This window comes from Mustela nigripes, chromosome 2 (assembly GCF_022355385.1).
Source record: "Mustela nigripes isolate SB6536 chromosome 2, MUSNIG.SB6536, whole genome shotgun sequence".
In the NCBI taxonomy this organism is placed as follows: Eukaryota; Metazoa; Chordata; class Mammalia; order Carnivora; family Mustelidae; genus Mustela; species Mustela nigripes.
This window is the reverse complement of record NC_081558.1, coordinates 141,663,201-141,688,488: the sequence shown is the minus strand read 5'-3', so window position 1 is coordinate 141,688,488 and position 25,288 is coordinate 141,663,201. Positions and strand designations below refer to the sequence as shown.

Genomic DNA, 25,288 nt, shown 5'->3' with positions numbered 1-25,288 from the left:
CTAATATTCAATATTGATTCTCTGTCCAAAACTTTCCCAGGTCTATCATGTCCTATTATATCAATTTTTCTTTTATACTTAGCTAAACTTTACTTTATACATAGTAAATTAGTGAGTAAAAAATCTGAACTTCAGGTAATTTTCATTTTCTTCTCTTTCAGCATCATTTTAAATAAAAAATTATGATTTAGATCATGATGATTTTTAATAAATTACTCCAATATAAATAAATAAAGGAAAGAGGATATAAAAATCATTGATAAAGAAATTGATTAATATTTATAATATAGGCAAGGAATCGTTTAAGGAATATTTTACTTGCTGAAAGTTTACTTTCTAGCTGGAGAAGAAACTTCTTCACTGTTCTCTTTCTGAATAATATTCTATGTCACCATGGAGAAAGATGATTCATCAACAATTTAGTACATTTTATTCCAACCCTATGTGTTTTTCAGAATCTTCAAATAAAACAGCTGAAATTCTTGCTTTTAGAGTATACTTTAAAATATTTCTATCCTATAATCTTGCCACTTAATAATAAATGTAACTTAACAAGATCTAACTTTTAATCAGTGCTCATAAATTGAGGATTGTCAATTTTTTCTAATTTACTACATGGTTGGGGAATCAAAGGATTTAGTCTGTTAAATAAAAAATTTCTTCCTTGAGAAATAGTAGTAGACAATAATCAGTTTAATATTTGAATAATACATAATTTATAAGTCTATAAATTTATATTAAAAATATATAATATTGGGGGCACCTGGGTGGCTCAGTGGGGTAAAGCCTCTGCCTTCGGCTCAGGTCATGATCTCAGGGTCCTTGGTTCAAGCCCCACATTGGGCTCTCTGCTCAGCAGGGAGCTTTCTTCCTCCTCTCTCTCTGCCTGCCTGCCTCTCTGCCTACTTGTGATTTCTCTCTGTCAAATAAATAAATAAATAAAATCTTTCTATAGCTTTTGAAAATTGTCCACAATATTTGATAGGGAATCACTGATGAATTTCTATTTTTCTTAAAAAAATATGCTATTGATATGAAATAAATAAATCTCTTTACATTTATCAACCATGTAACTATTATTCTCAAAGTAGAAATAATTTGGGCTCTTTGATATATTTAAAGTTTTGAAAGAATTAAAGTGCTTTAGTATAATTCCATCATCAAACCAAAAAACCAAAACTAATTATGTGCAAGGCAGTAGACTATCTGTTATTTGCAAAATCATTTTAAATTAACTGCCCATGTCATTACAGCACTTTCTTATCCTTCTAATCTATTTTGTTAAATTCTTGAATAATTTAACTGTTGCCTTCTTTGTTCCAGTTTACATAGAATCAAAGAACAGTCAAGAATTTAGAAATGATTTATTCTAAACCCCTTCATTTTACAGATACAGACACTGAAGTCAGGAAAGGTAGTGCCACTTTTTTCTTTAAATTTGAAAGTTTAATCCTATAGAAAAGCTGAAAGAATAGCACAATAAACACCAATATAATCTTCATCAATTGTGAACATTTGTCAAATTAGTTCTCTTCACACACATATATGTGCTTGTATGTACATGTATATATGTATGTTGAACACCATGCCACTTCATCTCTAATTATTTTAGAACACATCCTGACTAGGACATTCTCCTATAAAAGCAGAACACAGTTATTTACCTCAAGATTATTTATAGTACTTCGATTATAACATCTACTGTTCAATTTTCTTTCTCCAACATGTCTTTTATAACTTTTTCTCTGCAAACCAGAATCCAGTCAAATTTCATCTATTTAGTTAATCTCATTGAAATATTTTAATCAAAACAATTCCTATGCTTCTTGGGTGTCTTTTTTTTTTTTTTTTTTTTTTGGTTTTTGGGGTTTTTTAAAAAGGTTTTATTTATTTATTTATTTACTTGTTTATTTATTTATTTATTTTCAGCATGACAGTATTCGTTATTTTTTCACCACACCCAGTGCTCCATGCAATCCGTGCCCTCTATAATATCCACCACCTGGTACCCTAACCTCCCACCCCCCCCGCCACTTCAAACCCCTCAGATTGTTTTTCAGAGTCCATAGTCTCTCATGGTTTTATTTATTTATCTGACAGAGAGAGACAGTGAGAGAAGGGACACAAATTTGGGGAGTGGGAGTGGGGAAGGAGGGTTCCGAGGAGCAGGGAACCCGCTGAAGGGCTCCATCCCAGGACCCTGGGGTCATGACCTGAGCCAAAGGCAGACGTTTAATACCTGAGCCACCCAGGTGCCCCTTGTTTTTAATAACACTGAATTTTGAGCAAGTTCAGGATAGGTGTCCTGTAAAAAACCTCCACATTTAGGATTGGTTGATTATTTCCTTATGATCAGATTCAAGTTAACGTTTTTGGGCAAAAATATTATATACGTGATAGCGTATAATCCTCATTGCATTAATCAGGAGTCACATAAATTATAGTGTGTCACTAAGGATGATTTTAAATTAGACCAATTAAGGTAATCATCACAAGATCTTTCCCTTGTAAAGATCTGTTTTCCTTTTATAATTAAAAAAAGACTATCTGTATGATGATATTTTAAAACTATGAGAAAATTCTGTTTTTTATAAATTTTCACCAAGTAATATACATATATCTTCTATCCTTGTCTAAATTTCATGTTACATTGAGGATTGCATAATGGTGATTTGCTAATTCTGTCGTTCTTTCTACACTTATTGCTAACGCTCCTCTATATGGAATACAGTTCCTCTTTTTCAGGCGTCCTGATTTCCTTACCCCTTCCAATCATTGGAAGGGCTCACTTGATCACAATTGTCCCTTTGGCCAGAGATCACCATCTCACACCTACTCCTCATCTTCACCTTGGCAAATGCTCTAGTCCTTGTCCATGCACTAACGTCCACCATTCTGGCCATCCCAGATGTGTCTTGGGCTCTACTCAGTCCCAGTTTACTTCAGGGCTCTAAAGGGCTGAGGAAAGCTTGGATGAGGGACCCAGAAGAAAGAAAGGACCCAAACTATTAACTTATAGTCAGAAGAATGAAGTTTAATGGAATCAAAGTGTGGGTCTCAGGATTAAGGCTGAGAGATGGCAATTTATTTATTTATTTATTTATTTTTATTTATTTAAAATTTAATGCACATTCTCAAATGTAGCAGAAACAGAAAGAATAGTAGAATAACACCCTAAATGCCCACCACTCAGTTTCAAAACTCAAATTTTGCCAATTTTTTTGCATCTATTCCTCACTCTCTTTCTTTGTTGGTTTTACATTATTTGAATGCAAATCCCACACATCATGTCATTCTATCCTCACATATCAGTATGTACCTTTAACTGATAGGGTTTATGGTAGGTAGAATTTCAAGGTAGTTCCTCTAGATTGTCCGGCCCTTATGTATGCACATCTTCTCTCAGTTATTCAAACACTAACATAAGCATTGCTGTGAAGAATTGTGCAAAAGTAGCTAAGATCCTAAATCAGGTGACTTTAAAATAGGAAGATTTTTTTTTTTTTCGGGTGGGTCTGGCCTAATCACATGAGTCTAGGTCTAGAGATCAGAGACAGAGGAAGTCAAAAATTCATCCCATGAGAGGATCTAAACATGCAAGATAGTATCCATTAATGTTAATGATAGAGGGGCCCAGGCAGCAAAAATGTAGGGTCTTTAAGAGCAGAGAGCACCTCTGATTAATAGCAAGTAAAAAAATGAGGACTTTAGTCCTAAAACTCCAGGGAATTGAATTTTGTCTGCAACCTCTATGAGCTTGGTTCTATGCTTCAGAAGGGAAGAGCAACCCAGAATGTCACTTAGTGTCAGCAGTTTGAGACCCTGATCAGAGAGAATCCAGCCATGCTGTGTGAGACTCCTGATCCTCAAAAGCTGTGCGATTATTATTTTAAGCTGCTAGGCTTGTGGTAATTTGTTATATAGCCATGGAAAACTAATCTTTTTTTTTTTCCTAAATATAATCACCATACTATTACCACACCTAACAATCACTGTTTACTATGCATGACGCGTCAAAGAACTTAAAAGAGCAGGTAATATTGGCTGCCATGTTATGTAAGTAGTCTTTTATGAATCCTTTGGAAAGTTAACAATAAAGTATAATCTTATTACTATGGGGGAATTTAGACAAACTAAGATACAAATAAACTTTTGGGTCATATTCCAATAAAACTCAGTGTCTGTATTTCTGAAATTAATCAGTTAAGGAGTTGTAATGAAATGACTGTGGAAACCAAGTTACTTAGAACATGTTAAATCATGTCATACTTAACCTTCCCTCTTTGATGAGTCTCTGCAATTTTAAATAATTCCAGTGACTCACATCTCTGAAAGTTTTTTTGAGTGTGTGCCATTTACACTACCCAGGAGTTACTTCTCCTGAAGGTTTTTCCCCTTTCCAGTCTCTTTTGCAAGATCCCCAATTCTTTACTCAACCTTGCGTCAAGGTTTGGCTTTTAAAGATATAGAAGCTATATAAAGAAGAAAATACCTAACAAAAAGATACCCAGAGATTAATAATTTTTTATTCTGGTAGTAGGTACACAGGTGTTCATTATATTATTTTCTGAACTTGCCTTTATTTAGAATTTTGTCTCCAAGTTAAAAAGAAATATTTCACTTTCTAAATGGCACTTCTGCTTCTGATATAAATTCTGTGAATTTTGACCTCTTGCTCTTTCTCAGTGCGATATTCACTGGATATTTCTGAGATTTTGACAACACATTTCCCTGAAAACTTCATTTGCCCAACTTACTTCCTTAAGTATTATAGCTCCTTCTTTAAAGACTTCCTCCAGATCTTATCTCATTTTAGAAGTCTTCCCAGGTTTGAGGAAGAAAATTTATTGACGTATCTCATTCACCTTCAGTGTAAGAACCACAAATACTTAATTCCTGAAGTCACATAATTACATAATCAGACAAACTGATTCCCAAGATCTTCTCTTGCAAGTTGAGGCCTATCCTGATTTGTAAGAAATATTCCATGTGTGTGTTGATGACAACGGAAGCTCTGGCAGTTGAAATTGCTTTGAATGTAATCAAAAACAGCCATAGAAGCATGGCTAGTTGTTAAATGATTTCAATCAGTGGTTCTAAATGTGTGGGATATACTTCTTATGAAAGGTTTCCAGATCATACATACACAGGTATTTCAGTAGCCTGGATATATATGTTCTGTCTGAATACATGCTACTACCTTTCAAATATATGTAGGTGATAATGTGAATAAGAAGTATTATTGAATTGATAGTAACTTTGTCATTATGTATTTTCCTAGTCTGTGAATAATAAAAGTAGAAATGTGGTTATATAGGATTCTGCTATATTTCTATGTTATCCATTTTTGAAAATATATATATACATGTATATGAATCTGGAAGAATGTACATAAATATTGAATTGTAATCATCCCCAATTGATTGAAACAAAGAGTGATCTATATTGTCCTCCTTGTACATTTATGATAATCACATATTGCTTCTATAAATCCCATCCACCATATTTACATATTTACATATTATGTAAATATGCACATATATTATCTGTATGTGTGTATATATATATATATATGTGTGTGTGTGTGTGTGTGTGTATCTAAAAAAAAAAAATTCAGGAAACAAAAGCGTAGCATACCCTGACACTTAGAAAACTTTGCAAACCACTGATTTAGACGAGAAGACAGAATAAGAGATTTGAGCTTTGATATTTTTGTGAATTTACAGTCACTGTGAAACATAAGTGACTTCATTTGAAACCTTCTAAAAGCTGTGTAACTGCTGGTAAAATTGGCTTTTAGGAAGAATGGAATGTATTTCAGCTCATGCAAATGTTTTACAACAAAATAGCACATTGTAAAGCTTCTCAGTAATGATTACCAAGGGCTCAGTTGTTAGTGGCCACGTGCATATCCATACTGACCATCAACAGTTAGAACTGGTCTTCAAAATTCAAAAAGAGTTAAATCTATTGACAAAGACAGCTGCCTTCCAAGAATAGATAAATTAAACTCCCCCCTAAGAAATACCTTTTCTCTTTTTGATGCTTCCAGTCCCCAAAACTGGGAATCCCCATAACCTTCTTAAATATGCATCTCATCCATCGCTCCAAACAAAAAGCAAATATATGAAGTGCATGTATAATTTTATGAGAGCTTCCAACACTACACAACACCATTGTTCCCTAGAAGTCTTGTTCTAAAAGCAGTCACATCTAACTCACAGGGACAACGGTTTGCTGTTGCTATCACCTATAGCTGTCACAGTACATTTTCTAGGTTTGGGTGTGGCTCGTCTGTAGCAACTTTCCCCTGGGGAGTTTTTTCCTGACCTGACCCCCATTTGAAAATGTGCTCCTCTGTTGTAGCGGTTGTGTACCATGGAAGGAGAACATATCCTTTCTTTGTTTCACTGCAGAAACAATAAACATAGCCCTCACCCAGTTGGCTGAAACAAAATGTTTCACTAACCATATAAAATGACTTTGTTCAGGAATTTAAAACATTCTTACAGAAAAAGGGTGTTACAAAATTTTTTCTGTTAACATGATTCATTTGTTAGGACATGAAGACTCTTAGAATTGATATAATCATTTGATTAAAATTGCAGTGAATGTTTGAGGAATGAAAAGTGTATCTTTAAATCATTTTACATTTATAAAAAATAGAAAATGGAATGTTGATCAGAAAAAAATAATCAAGAAGTTATTCAAATATGTTAAGTCGATTAAAAATTAAACTTTTTGAAGTGTCCCGTTTAATTTTATATTAGTTATCCAAGAAGGATTGAAAGACTATTTTAAAATTTGTTCGTTCCATTAAAAAAAACATAGTTTTAAAAAACCTACTATGGAGGGTTCCCCTTTCTCCGCATCCTCACCAGCATCTGTCATTTCCTGACTAGTTGATTTTAACCATTCTGACTGGTGTGAGGTGATATCTCATTGTGGTTTTGATTTGTATTTCCTTGATGCCGAGTGATCTATGTACACCTGGGGATAAAAATATATGTTTATAAAAAATAAAAAATTTTTAAAAACACACAAAAAACCTACTACGGGCAAGAAACTGGGAGGGAACAAGAACAAAGTGAAGCATAATTTCCCCCTTTGGAGCTGACGGTATATGCTATATTTTCTTGACTCTAAGATTTCTTGTTGTTTCTCTGAATAGGTCTTGAATTGGGATTGGTCTTTTAGTTAATGCATACATTAGAAAAAAAGCTTTTAATTGTTTCTGTATCTGACATCTGATTTTATCATTCTACTATACCTGAAATCATCCAGAAGCAGGACTCAGAAATTGGTACACTACTTAATACCATGGGAATGTTCCAAATCTCATTAGGGACAAAAGAATGCATAGGCAAGGTCTTGAGAGACTCCTGCTCAACAACAGATTATTTTTCTGGCTGCCTTTTCAAAATGGATAAGTGTTTCTGTCCCTAGAGAGTCTGACATGTGTCCTTACAACTCTGTGCAAGAGGATTATAGAGAAAGGCATCATTAATTTGACTGGGAAATCAGGAAAGCTTTAAGGACGCTGAAACTGCCAGATTATTTTTATTGAACGACTGTTTAGCTCACATCATTTCCCTGTTCAAAAATATTAAATAGTTCCCCATTCTAAGGTCCTAGAATTTGACTATAGGCTCACTTTCAACTAGACTTCTGTCAACTCTTGTACTTTAGGATCGAGTCTAGGGCTGTGTTATTTGATGCTGTTGAGCACTTGAGATGTGGCTAGTGTGACAGAGAACTGATTTTTTATTTTATTATTTATTTATTTATTTATTTTAGAATTTCTTTAAAATTTTTTTTTATTTTTTAAAAATTTTATTTATTTATTTGACAGATTGAGATCACAAGTAGACAGAGAAGCAGACAGAGAGAGAGAGGGAAGCAGGATCCTTGCTGAGCAGAAAGCCCAATGTGATGCAGGGCTCAATCCCAGGACCCTGGGACCAAGACCTGAGCCAAAGGCAGAAACTTTAACCCAATGAGACACCCAGGTGCCCCAGGACTGATTTTCTCATTGTATTTGATTTTAATTACATTTAAATTTAAAAATTAAACAGGGTGCAATTTTCTGAATTGATTACATATTGAAATAGTAATATTTCTACATATTGAGTTAAATAAAACACTATTAAAACTCATTTCAGCTGTTTCTCTTTAATGTATTAACTGAAAAAATTTTAATGATAGATGTGGCTTGCATTGTATTTCCATTGGACAGTGCTGTTCCAGGGACAATGAAAAGCTTGCTTTTCTTGATATTGATATTTACACTTCAAATAAAACTTGTCTTTTCCTCCATAGTTTTCTTCCTGATGTAAAAGACTTTGGAGGTTGTGACAGAAATCTAAGAATTTTTGATTCAGTAAATGAAAAGAACAAAAATAAGTGTTCAGGCGTAGTTGGAGTCAGGAACTCTGATTATATCCTCAGAACTTGGTCTTCCATGCAGCCAACCCAAGAAAAGCAGAGCTTAAAATTTCAAGAAATAAGTCTCAGTGGCTGGCTTGAATCGCCTACTCATCTTTAAACCAATCCCTGTGGCAAAGGAAAAGGATTAAACTCATTTGCCAGACATTGGTCATGTCCTCATACCAAGTTAGAATGTGAGGGTAATCAGTGCCTCCCCTTACATGGGCTGAAAAAAATCATGAAACTTATTACCAAAAGAAAGAGAATCAGTAAAGAATAAGAAAAAGTGCAGATACCCCAAAGCCCTGATTGCTCATGTTAAAAGTTTTTTGTTGTTTTTGTTTTTTGTTTTTTGCTTCTTCAGTGGTCATATTTCATGGTCTGTGCCTTACCACGCCCTTCATCTTCTTCTGATGCCTCCTCTCTGGCTTATTTTAATGTGCTCCTTCATGATCCCCTCTTCTAACCCTACCCTCACCCCCACCCCCGACTTATCCCTCCCAAATATTTCAGGCAGTTCCCTAAATAGAAGGCTTTCTCTCTCTGACTTCTGTTTCTTTTCCAATTCCCTTCCTCCCCCTACCTCCCCCCCACAAACCCAGCCCTGCTAAATACCCCTGAAGTCCTCCTTATCCTTATCCTTCAAGTCTCAGTTCGTCTCTTGCTCTGAACTGTGATCCTGGATTCCCCCAGCCGAGTACATCTTCCGTAATTTTCCATCTTTGCGTTTCCTCTGAAACTGTGTCCCTTCTAGTATGTCACTTTCAAAGTAACATGTGGAATTTGATTGCATGCTGGGACTAAGGTAGGTTAAATTTTACCTGAAATAGTGCATTAAGTGAGAGGATTATTGACAGGTGCTGAAATGAGTAGGAGTCAACCAGGTATGGTAAAGCACCTGGGGGTTTGTAGTGGTAGAAAGCTGTTGTCACCCCTAGACCTGAAAGGCAAGGAAGAACTGTGTTACTGGAACTTGATCAGAGGTCTAGTTGAGGAAGAGAAGCATCCAGAGAGGAGCCATGGCTGTAGAGGGAGCAAGGTAGCTACTTCTCAAACTGTGGCCTTACAGGATGATGGGGATATAAAAACATACTCCAAATTCTCTCTTTCCTTCTCATGCTTACACATCCATTGGCTAATGGTAACCAGGAAGAAGAGAGCAAAGGACCTCCCTGTGTAGAGATCAGCCTCCGGGCAAAAAAAAAAAAAAAACAACAACAGGATAGAAAAGGGCAAGAACAACAGAATAACCTACAAAGTTCAATTATTCTTTTTTGTATTCCCAGTCCCTAGTACACCTCCTTACATAGAGCAGATGATAAATATTCAATGGATGAACGAATAAGTGACTCTCCACAAATCTCCCATAGTCCTGGTTCCTTTAATTCATTTTTTCTTAACAAACACAATAAATATAATATAAATGTAAAACTAGTGATTTAATTTGTAAACCTTTGTAATGCTTTTAAATAAGTAAATTCACAACTTAGAAGAAATGTTTTTGTCCAATTGTGGTTTTCAAATAAGATCCGGAATTATCAGCATCATATTTATCAGGAAACTTAATGTGCTTGGCCCTTTACCTGTAAGAGCCAATTAATCCTCACGGCACCCTGGTGAAGTTGGTATTCTCAGTCTCTTTTACAGATAAAGAACCTGAAGGTCAAATGTATTTAAGAATGAGCAGACAGGGCTTTCCTCTTCAATTCTCTAGCTGTGCAAAACAAAACAAGACTATTACATGAATGCTTAAATATTAAAGCCATTTCTTTAATAAATTAAAAATAAAATCAGTGAATCAGAAGTACTTCTCTCACCACTGAGTTCTGCAGATAGCAATTGAAATGTTGCTACTTCAGTAGTTTTAAAGTGGCCATGAAATATGTCTTGGGAAAGAATGGTGGCTAAAACCATGAATATATTTATTTTATTCTAATTGAAATATTTTTTTCAAGGACAAATACAAAGATTTTTACTTACTTTTAAGTGGTAAGTGCATAAGAGCAAAAAAGGAAAAGAAAGTAGATTGAGAATCATAATGATAAACGTGAAAGAAAAAAATGAAAAATATAGAAACTATGTAATGTTTTTCCAGTCTACATGATTTTTGAAATTTCTTTGGAAGGGTATTTTGAAAGGTCCAAACGCAAGACATGACAGTGACTATGTTACTGCCTTTCTTTCTCAAAATATCCTTTCTAGTGCCCAGTGTTTACTTAACAGAAAATATTTTCTTGTACCAGATATGTTATTCTTTTTTTTTTTAAGATTTTATTTATGTATTTGACAGAGAGTGATCACAAGTAGGCAGAGAGGCAGGCAGAGAGAGAGGAGGAAGCAGGCTCCCTGCTGAGCAAAGAGCCTGGTGCGGGACTTGATTCCAGGACCCTGAGATCATGACCTGAGCTGAAGGCAGAGGCTTAACCCACTGAGCTACCCAGGTGCCCCCAGATATGTTATTCTTAAATTACTTTAATGCAAAATATGAAGAAATATTAATGCATGCTATAAAACCTTAGTACATATTTAAATACATCTTCCAAATATATACTGTTTCGCATATAGAAATAACTAACATTATATTAGCTAACTGCTAATGCTTGCAATAATCCAGTTTATTCCTAATGCTAATGATAACCCAAAAGCACTACTAATGTCTAAATCGCAGTCTCAAAAACCCCGGTCCCACTAAGAGGAACCAAGGCCCTTTAGAGAAAAGGCTAAGTTTAGAAACTTGACAATATGAGCCTGGAACATCTTATTGTGTCAAAATGCAAGGATATTATCAAAGAATATTGGGATCATCTCAAAAAGCTACAGTATTTAATAACTGGAGCATTAAAAAAGAACAAGGATTACAATACACAAAAACAGAAGGTAACTTTAACTCTGCAAATCAATAAAAAGCTGACAATTATCCAAACAACAAATGTCTGGAATGAATGAACAGGCAATTTACAAAACAGGAAATACAAAAGGGGATACAAACATTAAAATATGTTCCATCTCCAAAGTAATCAGGGAAATACAAATTAAAAATATTAAGACACCAATTTTTTGCCCATCAGATTGGCAAATCTTTAAAAGTTTGATTATATCAAGTAGTGGCAATAGAGTGGAAAAACAGGAAATGTTGGAAGTTCAAACTGGTCAAGTTTTTGTTTTTGGTTTTTTTTTTTTTTTGACTGGGCAATTTAGCAGTAACAATTTTCATTTTAACATATATACCCTGTGGTCCAACAATTCTCCTTTCCTATACTTAACCTTAAAGAAAGTCTTGTACATACTTTTAAGGAGGCATCTATAATGCTGTTGACCAGCTACACTATTTTTAATTGTGAAGAAATTACATAAACTTTATCAATGGGGGATTAGATGTGTATGAGTCAGTTCAAAAGAATATCTTGGCTCTATCTTCAAGCTATACTGATAAGTTAAAAAAAAGTCATAGTGAAAAATATACTGTGATGTTATATATATTTAAAGACCCACAAAATTATTTCATTCTGTGTCATATATATGTATATATATGTGTGTGTGTATACATATATACATATACATATATGTGAGTATGTGTGTGTGTATATATATATATATATATATATATATATGAAGAATCATGCTAGAGGGAAACAGGATGAACTTTTGCCTTATCTGTATTTTTATACTATAAACACAACAAAATATTCTTTATTTTATAATTTTTGGATATTAGGAAAATAACTTCCCATAATTCTCCAAAGTGGTTTTTAACGGGCCCCCTTTTACAGATGAGAAAACAGGGCTCAGAAGTACTAGCTGACTTATCCAAGGTTAAACAATAGAAGTAAAAAATGTGGTTGATCTCAGGCCCTTTATGCAGATGCTTTTCTCTAGATCACAAGTCAAAACAATCTTGAATTTTGTACTGGTCAAAATTTTCTAGGGAGATATCTAGGTTGGAAATGGAGGTGTGGGAGCAGTAAGTATTTGCCAACTGATACCATGGAAGTATACTGAGGGGCTTGTGGATAAGAAGAGGAGCAGGCCCAGATCAAAATCCTGAGAATCAGCAATGTTTAACGGATGAACACAGTTCAGGAACCCTATAAGAAAGTCAAAGAAGAGATTGCCACGCCGTCAGAAGGAGAGGGTGAAGAACTCAAGCACAGAGAGCACGTCTATAAGAAGAAAGTGATCACCAGTGGCATATGCCGCAAAAAAGTCAAGAGGGCTTTGAAGTGTCATTTGGATTTGCTAACATAGACCTTTGGTGACTTTGGCAAAAGAGTCTCAGTTAATAGGAGAAGCAGAAACCAGAAGGCAGAAAGATGAAGCATGAATACAGGAGAATTTAGCAGCGTGGCAGGTCCTGAAAAATTTAAACATAGAATCATGATATGATCCAGCAATAAGGAATACTTAAGTCTAGCCATTTCTATTTATTGGGTATATACCCAAAAAGAATATAGCCCAAAGAATTGAAATCATAGACTCAAATATCTGTGCACCCATGTTCTCAGCAGGATTATTCACAATAGCCAAAAAGTGGAAGCAAACACAAATGTCCATTGACGAATGAACAGATAAATAAGATGTGGCATATACCTATAATGAAAAATTATTCAGCCTTAAAAAGGAAAAAAGATTCTCACATATGCTGTGACCTGGGATGCACCTGAGTGAAACAAGCCAGCTACGAGGATGAATCATCTACGATTCTACTTGCATGAGGTACCTAGAGAAGTCAAACTCATAGAGACAGAAGGAGGAATGGTGGCTGCCAGGGACTGGGTGGGGGCCAGAGAAGAGGAATGGGAAGTTATTATTATTAATGAGTATAGAGTTTCAGTTTGGGAGGATATAAAGATCTAAAGATGGGTGGTGGTGATGATTGTATAATAACATGCATATAATTAATGTCTCTGGACTATAAGCATAAAATGAAAAAATTGTCAGTTTTATGTATGTTCTACCAAACACCCACAAACACATGTGTGTGCGCGCACACACACACAACTATGAAGACATTAAAGAAGTCAATGACGAAAACTTTTTCAAATGGGAAAGTCATAGGACAGGTCAGTCAGAGGAGAACTGTCTAAGATGGAGGGACCCTTGATCATATTCACCAGCCTGGAAAGAATCACTGGAGAAACAGAGACACGCATCCACCATCCAGGTGAAAGGGACACACACACTGAGCTAGCACATTAAAACCATCGATCGATATTCAGCACTATGCTTCCGGTACTGAGCCTGGGTCTTTGGCAGGAGGACCTAGTGTTTTATAACAGATGTCAAATAGAGTCATATTTAGGGACACCTGGGTGGCTAGGTCGGTTAGTCATCTGCCTTTGGCTCAGGTCAGGATCCCAAGATCCTGGGATCAAGTCTCGCATAGAGCTCCTTGCTTAGCTGGGAACCTGCTTCTCCTGCCTGCTGCTCCCCCTGCTTGTACACTCTCTCTTTCTCCCTCTCTCCGTGATGAATAAATAAATGAAATTAAAAAAAAAAAAAAAACTCACAAATATGATCACATTTAAATTTTTTCAAAACACATAGAATCTAAGCGATGTTAATCTCATTAATAACGTTTTCTTCAAGAATTTTCTTATAAGTATCTCAGTAAAGAATTCCAGTCCAATTTTATATTGATGATGCTCTGGTGTTCTGCTGTTGTTGTGGCAGCTTTCTTAGTACTGTTTGTTCATTTATCTTTACTTCCTGCAAATTCACATCACATAGGAGTTTAGGTGAAAGGGGAAAATGTTTCCGTTTTTCATTATCCCCTAATTGCTCTTTATTGCCCCTTTGAAAATATGGTTAAGTGAAAAGCAGAGTGTGATACCCTGGGAGCATGGTAGTTTCCAAAGTCCAGAAAGTGGTTCTTGCAGTGTGTGGAGGTTTGCATAATTACTGTTATTCTTGCAATCCACCCCGCCCCCCTTCCCTTCCCCAACAGCAAGGGACCGAGGGGGGGGTGGGGAACTGCCACAAACAAATTGCAGCTGTTCATCTGGTGTTCATCTGCTTCTTCTATTCAGTAACCTGGGAGAAGTATGTATATGAGTATTTCCTTCTATTTGAGGTTGGCGATAGTGTTGGCTTTGATCAAAGGGTTTTTTTTTTCTTTTTTCTTTTTTCTTTTTTTTGGTCCTTTTTCCACCATTGTCCTTACCATCCCATAAATATTTTCAGTTAGTGCTCCAACCTGGTAGAAACTTGACCGGTTAAGTTCAACAGTGCAGGACCTGCACCTGTTTTTTATTCTTGTGGCTGAAGTTGAGAGAGACCGTAGCTTATGGATAAGCAAGAGTTTCAGTTTTGCAATGCTTTATCTATATGTAACAGGCAGCTACTCATGAGAAAGGAAGCTTAAGGCTTGTAGGTAAAAAACCACTACCCAGATTCCAGGAAAATGCCCGTTTACTGAAGTTTTTGTTTGTTTGTTTGTTTTGTTTTATTTTGTTTTTACATTATGTCTCCAGTCAGATTAGCATTTAGGTCATACTCCAAAGAGTTTAAATTAATTAGCCTTATAAAAGCAAGTTTATTCCTCATGTATCAGCTTGACAGTTTTCGTCTGCATAGAGCGGTATTTTGTTTTTCTATGATTATCTTTCGGCCACAGAGGAGATGTTTCCTTATGTAAATGAGCATTGCATAATCAAGGATATATTTCAATAACTTAACTTTTTGAAAACTTGCTTACACCTATAAATTCGTGTATGTGTTAATTGTGTATGTATAAATGAACAAATTACAACCTGTCCCCATGACTCTAAATGTAAGGTTTGTGAAGACTTTTCCATTCTCCATAGAATTTATAAAGCAAAATGACTCTGGTGTTTCACAACTTCCTCTTTTGGTAGTGTCCTTTTGCAGAGAAAAAAAAAATTGACTGAATAGAACTGAGTGGAGTCAGAGCCCTTGGAGATGCTGGTTACCTCAACTATTTAAGCAGCTTAACAACCAACGGAAAAGAAGACATTGCGGTAAGAAGAAAGGGTTCGCTTGCTATTTTTCATTTTATTGCTTGGATTTCTGTTTGTGGAACAACAACTTAAATATTGGTTGGATTATGAAATCGATGAGATAAATCTGATCATTTTCAAGTAAGTACTCAATATTTTAGATGAAGTTTAGTAAGTTTGCCATTTCAACTTTACATAAAACCTTTTGAAAAGCTGGGCCAGTTTGAAGTGCTTATTGATCTCCAAATTATTTTAACTGAAAAGTAAACAAGTTCTCTTTTTTTCATAATTTTGTACACAGTTTAATGCTGAAAGAACTTTTGTATTGATATAAATTTGAAAACTTTTTCTTCCCCTAGCTCGAGTAAATTCCTAACATTTGTAAGTTATCCTACCTATATTTGTTTGTCCATTTTGCCTATGACTAGTCGGACATTTTATGTAAAAAAAGATATTCTTGCATTTGATTCTATTTACTGTGAAAATACATAGTATTATTTAAGGTGTTACATTTCAGTATTATTTTTCATATCATCACATTTTGATGATATTGAAATACCTTTGAAAAAGCAATTTGTAGTGTAGATAGTAGTATTTAAAAATGTAACTAAAGTAAGTAAATCAAATTTTAGAAATTTATGTTTGTTTTAAGATTTATTTGTAGTTTTAATGCTCAAAACTGGACAAGAACTGTAAGACCATTTGGATTCATAATTGGGGATCAAACTAAGCAGAAACTAATTTTATTAGGCAATTCTAAAGTAATCTAAATCCAGCAGAATTATTTTTATTTGTGCCACGCTAGAGTAATGTATATACATATTAACTATGTAATAGAATTATATTTATCATACAGCAATTTTTAAATCCTTTTTTAATCAAATGAATGCTTATTTAATTTTTTTAATTAGAATAATCACATGGCTTCTGAAAAAGAAAGTCTGCATTATTCCATAAATTAACGGACTTCATTTTAACCAGTTTGGTTAAACAAGCCATCACATGCGTTCTATTACATTACCTAGAAAATAGGGTATTTTTAAAAATTTATTTTCATGCAATGTGCTGTGACAGGACTTGTTGTCTTTTGGTTACAGAGAGAAGGAAAACAGACTGTTAGTGTTATAAATTCGGTCAGTGAACTGTGGACTCAAATTTGACATTCTTAACTAGATCAAAATCTTAAAATTAAGTTGGTAGTTGTGAGGAATCCATTAAAATTGTGTATGTTCATCTTTATGTATCACACATTTATTAAACACACCAGAACTTCATCATTGTTCTTTGCAACAAAACCACTTATAATGTCCTTCTCTTGGCGGGGGGGGGGGGGAAGATGGTAGTATTTTTAAATGTCCAGAATTTTAAGGATGAGATATTTCGATACCATAAACTATTAAGTGTTGTGTGTTTGTCATACATAGTGTGGTATTACACTGAATAACTGATAACAACCAAGAAAAACACAGCCCAAGGAGGTTACAATCTAAATTGATCAACATACAGTCATTCAGAATGGCAAATGAAGGCCCAAGAAGTAGAGAAAATCCTATCTTGCTGGCAAGTTGGAAGTATTGTGGTGGTAGTGGTGGTGGTGGTTGTGAACTATTGAAATCTCTGAATGAACAGCCTAGCTCCAGCTTAAGGAAAATAAATTTAAAATTTTTTCTGTGACAAAATCATATTTACAGAAAAAAATTAGAGCTACCTGGTTGAGTTTCCTTAGTCGCGCAGATTGTTAAAGGAGCCGATCTTACCATTACTAGGAGGATAACAAGATGCATTGCTTCTGCTTTTCTTGCACACAGTGTAGTAAGAAAAAAGCACTTAGACTCCACCCCCAAATCCAAATTTTTTGAAGTGAAATTAGATATAATATTGCAAATAATTTATTACTGGAATACACAAATTTTAACTTTTGAACTAAAGATAAATATTTTACTGTTTCGTTAAGATTACATTCAGGCGACACCCTAAGGCATAAATTTTCATTGAATCTAATCTAAGTTGAAACTGGGTGACTGCAGCATAGTACTGTGAAATTTTCTGAATTAGTAAGACATGGTTGACTATGTGGTGTGTGCGTGATCTTGCTCAGCATCCGTCCAATTGTTGAAATCCAGGGTTGATCCAACAAATCTCACCGCTTAGTGGGTGTCTGCGCCCTCCTTCACAGTGTGAACTTTCTAGAGCCCCCCATCTGTGCAGGAGAATGACCTGCTTCTAGAGGGCTCTATCCCACCTTGGCAAATATATTACGGCTCAGATAATAATTTCACTTTGAAACAATGATGCTATTTGTTCTCAACATAAATAAGTTGACTTCCAAAAGAACTTCTGAAGCATTGAAACACTTGTTTGGTTTCCCCTTCTTTCGGCCATTTTTTCATTTGCAAAAGTAGATGAGAGTTTGTTGCCCTAAAGAAAGATCGTGGTTTGGGTGCAAACTAAGAGGGATGGCATGTTTTGAACTCAGAAACAAAAATCCTCTAAATCTGGATAAGTGCCACATGTAACATATTCATACTTATTCTAGTAATAAAAATATGTGTTCAATGGGAAAATTATTGTGTTCACAAAAATATGTGCTTTGGAAGTACATGTGCTCTGTAAGAGAGAATATCTATCTCATTTTCATACGGGAAATAATTTCTGCAAATATAAAGAATAAAGGCAGGTTCTTTTACATTTCTGAATATTTCCATTTAAAAGGGTATATTTTATGAAGTATAATGTACACATCTGTGTTCTAGAAAATATAACTTTTATATCTTTGTGATTTTTTAATTTTTAAAATGTAAATTATTTGCTGTTTGAGAATTATGATTTCCAATACTTCCCTAACATCATTGATATTTTTATTATTTTATATGAACTAAAATTAGGGACTTAGATTTGATGTCTTCTAGATGCTTTCCAGCTTTGTCTTTTCATTATTTTCTAAAGGTCTTAATTTTTCAGTATTAGTAAGGAGAACAGTGGATTTGTAGTTTTAGATCCAAATTGAGAGAAAAATGGCATTAAAATAATTAATTCATATTGGAACCATGGGAAGTAAATCAGAAATGAAGTTAGCCTACTGGTTTTACTCCACAAGTTAGTATAAAATGTCACAGCTCTTTGTTATTCTACTTTACAGATACTTCATTTTAAGTTCTCGGTTTTTTCAATATTGGGTGGCTATCACAGCCTCAAAAATTCTTTTCACTTTGGAAACAAACACAAATAGTAATATGATCATGAAAAAAGTCACCACAATTCTGATTCTGAAAAAAATAAATTTAGCAGCATTTTTCTTTAATCATACCTCAGTTCGATTTATTTTCATTTTACATAAGAAAAAAATTGAAGCAGAATGCTTTTATGCTTTTCCTGTATTGGTGAACAGGTCTGAATTGGAGAAGAGAACATTCTCTAGGCAATTAGGCTGCCTTCTGAGTAAAAATCGTATCTGATGCCATTGGAGTCTCTTAAATGTTCACTAGAAATGCTTATTATACTTCACCTACTTTAAATTTTTTTAAGAAATAATTTCAAGCTCAAAAGAGTTGTAAAAATAAAAATAGCATAATGAATACCTATATATCCTTACCCAGATTTGCCTGATCTTAATATTTTACTCTATTTGTTTTATATTATAATTTGCTCTTATTCTTTCTATCTTTCTGTCTCCACTTTTTCTTTCCAAACCACTTGAGGGTAAGTTATAAAAAACATGACCCTTGACTTCAGCTTGTAAGTGCTAAAAATAGAGGTAGTCTCTTATGCAACGGTTACAATATCTACTTCATAAATTCACATTGATACAATACTTTTATCTAACACTTGCCCATATTCCAATTTTGCTATTTATCTGATAATACCCTTTATAGTATGTTCCCCTCCAGTAAAGAATCCAGTTTAGAGTCATGTGTTACATGTAGTTGCAAAGTCTCTTTAGCCTCCCTTAATCTGGAACATTTCCACATCATGTCTTTGTCTTTTATGAAATTGAAAACTTTAAAGTCTATTCTTTTAGACTTTTTTTTTAGACTACTCTTTTAGACTTCTTTTTTAACAGAGTGTTTCCTCATTGGTCTGTGTCTGACATTTCCTTATGATGAGATTGTGGCTATGCATTTTTTGCTAGAATATGGCATAGGTGATGTCTCCTCTCATGCGATCATAGTATCTAGAGCCACAAGATGCTCATCCTGTGCCCCACTAGTAATGCTAACCTAGGCTGTCATGTCAAAGTGTTGCCTCATTTCTCTACTTTATAATGACAACTCCTCATGAAACATTTCCCTTTGGATTTAATATTAATTGATGTTCTCATCTGATGCAGTCTTTACTGTAATGCGTGATAGTTAGAAAATGATGATTCTCCAGCTCCAGCACTCCTTGCATATTTCAGTCAGTCTTTTGCATTCTAATGTAAGCAAAAGAACTCCCTTCTCTCCTGTATTTAATTACTAATTTGTGTATGTGTTACTGATAATAAGTCATGAATTTCTATCTCTCCAATGGTTTATAATTCCTTGCTGCCTTAATTATAATGGTGCTCAAAAAGCCCTCTTATTCTGGCTCCTATGTCCCTGTGGCATGCCTCCATCATGTTAGTGAACACTTTCTGGTGTAAAAAGATCTTCTAACCTCATCTTGTACTTATCCCATCCCAAACACAGAATCATTCATTTCTTCTTTTTTCTTTCTTTTATTTTTTAAGATTTCTTTCTTTCTTTTACTTTTCTTTCTTTCTTTCAAAGAGAGAGAAGAGAGAGAGCAAGGAGAGGGGTGAAAGAAGAGGGAGAGAGATAGAATCTCAAGCAGACTCCCTGACATGGGGTTTGATCCCACAAACCTGAGCCAGAGCCTGACACGGGATTCGATTCCACAACCCTGAGATCATGACCTGAGCTGAAATCAAGAGTCAGCACTTAAATGACTGAGCCACCCAGGTACCCCACATCTCATTTCTTTTGATGGGGAATGGTATGAGAGGCCAAGATCTGGGTTAGGTATACTCACTGCCACTGGAGTGTTTTTGTTTGTTGACCAATGCAAATGCACATAGTATGCATACCCACAAGCATGCATGAATTCATAAAAACTCTTGTATCTATACACACATATTTTGGGCATCATGAGTTTATCTGATATCTCCGGTTCTAATCCATCCCCAGAAGGTTATTTCTTGCCTTCGCCTATGCCATGTTTGTGTGCTCCTTCCTCCATAGCGTGAGCCTTGGATCTTAACATCAGCATGTTTACTTATTTACTCATTTCTATAAAACATCTAAAATAATTTCTGAATTACTTTACCCAAACCACTATAATAAACAAACCTACTGAAAAAGAATTCTGGGTCTGTATGCACTTCTTACCCCACATACCCATAACCCACCAAATACGTGTTTGTGGTTGCTTGGATGAATCCTTTCATGCTGCTTTCTCCCTTCCTTCCATCCCTGCCTCTTTTTCTTTCTCTCCATGTAGGGTTATCATAGTATTCATTTGAAATATAATAAGGTTCATTTGTTTCTTTCTTTTTTTTTTAAACTATCTCTATGCACCTTTATTTCTGTATCTGATTTAAAAAAATTGTTTTTATTTAATTTCTTTTCAGAGTAACAGAATTCATTGTTTATGCACCACACCCAGTGCTCCATGTATTATGTGCCCTCCATAATACCCACAACCAGGTTCATTTGTTTCTGTTTGTTTCCAGTTTTAGAATTTTTTTCCCCTCTGCATTGTTACTGGTTTAATTTTATTTTTTAATTTATTGGCTTTTAATTTTTTTCCAAGCCATGGAGAGTAAGTGTTACTTGTCCCAGCCATGTCTGTTAAAGAAATCTGATCATCGTAATTCAGATATTATGATACAATTCGGAAATACCTGTTTGAGTTATTGGCTAAACGTTTATCTTTATATTTCAATTCTGTTCAATCTACAATTAGTCTGAATTTAATATCCTCTTGGATATTCCAAAAAGGGACAATTTTAGAAAAGAAAGTAGGTTATCAGAGGTATTTTGTCAACCTTATGAATTTATTATTCCAGAGTGGCTTTTAAAAGTTAAATGTGAAATAAAAAGCTAAAAAAAAAAAGAAAATATAAAAAAAGAGATTAGAAAAATACTATTTCATATTTATTCATATAGTAAACATTTCCAATGCTCAAAAAAAAAAGTTAAATGTGCATGTATCATCAGATTTACAGAAAAATAGGTAAAGAAAGAAGCAACCATGAATTTGTGTAGTCCATAGCATTGGACAAATTCTCAACCTTTTCTAGAATATTCCTGCCCCTAGCACTCCCCCATATTCTTCTCTCGTATTCATAACGATGAATGCATCCTGATATTTGTGGCAGGAAGAGAAAGTGGGTCAGTCTCAAGATTCATTTTCAGTTTCTATTCTCTCACTTATGGACTATGAATCTTGGATGGTTACTTCTCTTCTCTATTCAGATATCTAGCACCATAACTGTAAGTTAAAAAAAAAATTCATACCTTCTTAACTTTTTGCCAACTTCTGGACTCATACCTCAAAGTGATTATTAAACTTCAGATGTTACCAGGCATCTTAAAGTTAACATGTCCAAAAGAAAGCCTCTCATTGATCACCCTTCTCTCTGCTCCCTGCCCAGTCTTCTTTGGTTGATAAATGACACCATCTTACACCCAGTTATCCAGGTCAAAAGCATTACTAATTTCTTTCTTTCCTTCACCTATATTCTATTTATCGGCAAGCCCATCAGTTCTATTTCCAAAAAATATCTCAGCATCAACCAGGTTCATCCGTTCCACCATCTTGAGCTCAGTGTACAACACTATCATTTCTTCTGGACATCTCCATTCTACTTGTAGCATATTAAGAAATCCCTCTTTCAATTCTTGCATTCCTGCCAGCATGATTTTTTTTTTTTTTAAGATTTTATGTATTTATTTGACAGACAGAAATCACAAGTAGGCAGAGAGTCAGGCAGAGAGAGAGGGGGAAGCAGGCTCTCCGCTGAGCAGAGAGCCCGATGCGGGGCTCGATCCCAGGACCCTGGGATCATGACCTGAGCTGAAGGCATAGGCTTTAACCTACTGAGCTACCCAGGCACCCCCAGCATGATGTTTTAAAATAGAAGTCAAATCACGTGACTCCCTGCTCAAAATTCTTTAATGGTTTCCTATTTTAATTATGAAAGAATCCAAATTCCTCTCTGTTGCGTATGTGTCTTGTCCTCTACCTACATCTCCACCCTCATATCCTACTTCTCAATCCTTCATTCATTATGCTCTGGCTCCACTCCTTATTTTGCCTCTAGGGCATCCTAAATTCATTCCTGACTCAGAGAATTTGCACGTGCTTTCCCCATCTTTTCACGGCATATTCTTCTCACACATTATTGTGACACAGCTCTTCTTTATTCAGATGTTCAAATGTCCCTCCTAAAGGGTGTCTTCCATGACCGAGTACGTATTTTATTATCGTGTCCCTAACCCACTGTCTATCCTTTCGTCTCATTTTCATTTTCTTGCTAACACTCAATGTTACATAAAATTTTTATCTTTATTTCTTTGTTTAATTACTTGTTGTCTGTTTCTACTACTAAAATGTAAGGTCCATGGGGGCAGGGTTTGGTCTGAAATGTTTAGTTCATGTTACATCCTCAATGTCTGAAAAATGCATGGAACATACTAGGTATTCAAGTGATGAGTAAGCACAAGGCCTCAACAGTTCTGAGCCTTATTTATAAATAAAACAAATGTGACAAAAATAACAACTATCTCCCAAGGTCATGTAGAGGCGGCCATGGGTATTTGTTGTGCAATGCAGTTGTCAGGTGGGATAGTTCTGTTAACACAGAATGAAAGGAACTGCAACAAAAGAAGTGGTCCCAGGAGACAACAAATAGACCGAGAATTCTCTTCTTTGTGTATTGGCTGTCTTCCATGCAGCTAAAAGGGACGGGTTCACAGTGGGTACCACTAATCTCTTAGGATCCTGGGGGCAATTGCTCTGCTTTGCTGCCCCACTGCCTTTGCACTTGTTCTGCCTCTGCCCTCACCCCCAAGAAAAACATGTGCCCACCCTCCCTTGCCAGTTAGGGTTCATTGCTTCCCTCAAGCCAGATGGAAGAGCAATCTCCTTCCAGAATTCTTTCCTGATTAACCATCTGCCTGCGCTGGCCTCATGGCTATGCATATAGTTCACATATTGTTTTGTAATTATTTCCTGGTTTTATATTTCATCTTGAAGTGGATTTTAAAGCTATTCTAGGAAAACTGTTTGGAGTTGTTTTGTGTGAATATCCAACAGATTAAGTTTAAGGTTATAAACATAGGTCTTGGTTCTTGAGATTATTAGGTCCTAGATGATGATGATGACAATGTTAATAATAATAGCTTTGCTGTTATATTTTTTAGTACTAGTTTTTAGTACCATTGCATATCATTTTTAGTACCAGTTTTAAGATAACATTATGTATTAGATGCTTCAGATGATTAACAAATTTAACACCCTCACTAACTTTGTGAGTTAAGTACCATTATTACTATTTTACAGATTTAAGGAAAAAAAGGTTCTGAGAGAGTTCACTTGATAGTGGTTACCAAACTGATCCTGGTGTGTCTGTCTCTACAATGGATCTTTATAATTAATACACTGCCTTTAGAACTTACATTGAGAAACAGAATAGGCAAAGCTTTGGTTTAAATACAGTTAAAAATGTATATATTATATGGCACAGCCCCTCTGAAATTCTTAGGCACTAGTAGGAAAAATCTCAAAAGACGTCAATTTTCAGCCACACTATGAAAAATGTAAGGAGTCACCTGAGACATTAAAATACTTGGGGGTTATACTTCTTGGTGCAGCCATGGCACAAGGCTCCCTGGGGGAGGCAGCATTAAGGTCGAATGATCCAAGTTTTCATCAAGAGGAAAAGAATTGGGATAATACATTTTCAAAAAAACTCAGAAAATTGTCAAAGAACTGGAAAAACATTTCAACAGTACATGAAATTAACATTGAGCCATGGTTTTGTATTGGTTTTTGTTTGTTTGTTTGTTTGTTTTCTCTTCTGTGGTCCTGCCAGAAGAGGTATTTGGTGACCCCGCCTTTGTGGTTCTCCTCAGGAAGTGGGCTATGCGAAGAGAGGGTTTTAATTCTTGTGAGAAGCTTCTGTTTCCATTTTGAAGTGCATATACACATGTATTCATATATCAAGCATTATGCATTAAGCACCCATCTAGAGGCTGTGGGATACCGGTGACCAAGACCAAGTTTCTACCCTGGAGGAGCTGAACTTCAGTCTGGGGGGAAGTCGATGAGTAAGCCAGTTAACAAGTGAATTTTTGAAAAGGGAATTTTAGATGATGACAGCAGCATGAAGACAATTCAGCAAAGTAAAAGGATAGAGAAACAGAGAAGGGAAGCTTCTTTCCCTACCTAGCCTCTCAGGAAGGGAAATATTTAAGCTAACTCCTGAATGATGAGAAGCCTGGTGCCATGCAGAAGCCCCTGGGAAGAGTGATACGCAAGTGCAGAGGCAGGAAGGACATCTGCCTTTCTGAGAAGGAGAAAGAAGACTCCGAGTCTCAGAGAGTAGTGGGAGATGAAGCAAGGGACCTGGGGTTGACAAAGGTCCAGGTTACTGAGATTGTAGACAAGGCAAGGAGTTACACAGAGTGAGCAAATATTTGCAAGGACAGGCACATGTATGTACTGGGGAACCGTGTGCAATGAATGATCCATTCATTATCTGTGTTTAATACAGAGTAGGAAAAACTGTTGTTTGAAGAGAAGCAAAATTACTACATAGGTCAAAAGCTTTCTCAGGTGATAAATTTTATATTTAGATAAATTTCAAGTAAGTGGAATTTATCTTCGCAAGTTAACTACATTTCTTACCTTTTCCTCATTTT

The 25,288-nt window shown here is 35.3% G+C and overlaps 1 protein-coding gene across 2 annotated transcripts in view; it reads left to right on the top strand.

Annotated features, from left to right (window-relative positions):
* Positions 1–15,107: 15,107 nt before the first annotated feature.
* Positions 15,108–25,288, top strand: part of MBNL1 (muscleblind like splicing regulator 1) — a 196,193-nt gene continuing 186,012 nt past the window's right edge. The window contains exons 1-2 of one of the 2 annotated variants that reach the window (XM_059391718.1): positions 15,108–15,196; positions 15,282–15,404. The gene's annotated coding sequence lies outside the window, so the exon portion shown is untranslated. The other variant, XM_059391726.1, reaches the window with a different exon arrangement.